Below are 2,243 nucleotides of genomic sequence, written 5' to 3'. Positions count from 1 at the left end.
CAAAAGTCATATTTCAAGATCAAATTTTTATTTATCTTCCATATACCTAAAACAACTTAAGTTTTTAAAAATATAAATTATTGTAAATAATATGACATTTACTTTTATATTTGAAATAATATTATTTTGAAAGATATTTTAAAGTTCTAATACTGAAAATAACAATGATTAGACATAAATTAAAGATTTTAATGGAATTTTGAACTTAATGCCATGAGGTATGATAAAAATTCTCTAATGTTCTAAATCTTCTCTCAGAGATAAAAGAAAACCTCAGAAGTATTAAATATAGGCATAGCAACTGAACTTTACAGAGGTTAAATGGAATTAAGTGAATGGCCTTTCAGACTCATTAAACATCTCTAATTATTTTGACAGTTCCAAGAATGTCAGACTAATATCAAAAGAGGAAGTGAAAGGATCATTATAAATATAAATGATTGATTAATTAAAACTGTTGAAATAAAAACAGAGTGATATGCACATAAGTGAGACACTAAAGGACTGTCAGATTGCTTACAAGGTGAAATGGTGCAACAAATCCACATTTCTGTAGTAATATGTATACATTTTAGCACCCCAAAATACAAGAAAAATTATACCTTTATCATAGTAGATACTTTACCAATTTTAATTTTTAAAAAACCAAATTTTCTTATTTAATTTTCACATCAGTAATAGGAGCTTATTCATCCTTATTTTATAAATAAAAACCTAATTTCCAAGATTCTTGGCCCACATATATTAGAAACTGAATTTTATTACACAAAATTTGTACTATCTTCAACACCTTTCAAATTGTGTTTGGAAATTGCTCCAGAATTCTATTCGTATCCTGTCCTGGGTAGCCCCACTACAGCCAGGATTGTCACAGAAAAGACCACTGAGCACAGAAAACATCAGCCTCTGCACAGCAAGCAGACTAGCTCTTCTAAGGGAGGAAGGCAGGGGTAGAGAGGTAATACCATGTCCGGTACTGTTTGTCATAGCAGATATTCATTCTTCTAAGAAAGAATACTTTCTTTTAAATGAACAGACCCACAAAGAAGTCATTAGACTTGCTTCAGTAATAGAAACCCTGCTAGAAAATGCCCCACAGAATATGTACTCTGGTGATTAAGAAGCCATGGAGCTGTTTTTTGGTTTGGGGATTCTTTTTATTGTGAACGCATTATTACTTTTAACATTTTTAAAGTCTTCATGAAAATATCTTTGAGGGCTGAGTTCTAAGGCAAGTTGCTTCCAAATATAGAGTCAAAAATAAATGGTGCACAAACAGGGGCTTTTATTTTCTCTGAAAACTTTGTAACGGTCAATCCACTCGCTTAAAGTGAAAGAAAGCTGTAATTAAGGGTTTTCTTCAGATCCACATTTTATGCATCAGAAGTCTTGTTTGGAACCTGAAGCCAATCAGCATCTCCTACTAAGGACAGAAAGAATTCCTTACAAGAAATGTTTGTCGTTTTAATCATAGAACTGATTCCTGTGTACATATTTTCATATGTCCGTAATGGAGATGAGTGTGTGTGTGTGTGTGTGTGTGTGGATGTGTGTCTCTGTGTCTCTGTATGTATGTGTATGTGTGTATTTTTGTCTGTATGTGTGTGTCTGGGTATATGTGTATGTGTGTTCTGTGTGTCTGTGTGTCTCTATGTGTATATATGCCTGCGTGTATGTGCATGTGTGTATTTGTATGTATGTGTGTATATGTTCGTGTGTGTCTCTCTGTATGCTAGTGTGTCTCCATGTGAACGTGTGTCTATGTGTATTGTGTGTGTATGTTTGTATTTATGTCTGTATGTGTATCTGTGTATGTGGGCATCTGGGTATGTATGTACCTCTGTATGACTCTGTGTGTCTGTAGTTGTGTGCATATCTGTGTGTACGTGTGTATTCATGTCTGTATATCTATGTCTGGGCATATGTGTCTCTGTGACTTTCTGTGTGCATGCGTGTCTATGTGTATGTGTGCATTTGTGACTGTATGTGTGTGCTTGTGTATGTGTGCATCTGTGTCTGTATGTGTATGGCTGTGTGTCTGTATGTACCTGTGTATGACTCTGCGTGTTTGTGTGTTGTATCTATGTCATATATGTGTATGTGTGTATCTGTGTATGAGTCTGTGTGTCTCCACGTATGTATGTCATATGTGTGTATGTGTGTTGAAGAAAGTGGTAATGTGGAATTCAGTCTTGACAAATATTAATTTGTATAACTTCTATTTTGGAATTGAATAAGAGAAA

The sequence above is a fragment of the Nannospalax galili genome, unplaced genomic scaffold (assembly GCF_000622305.1).
Source record: "Nannospalax galili isolate Female #2095 unplaced genomic scaffold, S.galili_v1.0 scaffold65, whole genome shotgun sequence".
NCBI lineage: Eukaryota > Metazoa > Chordata > Mammalia > Rodentia > Spalacidae > Nannospalax > Nannospalax galili.
Note: the sequence above shows the minus strand (reverse complement) of the source record.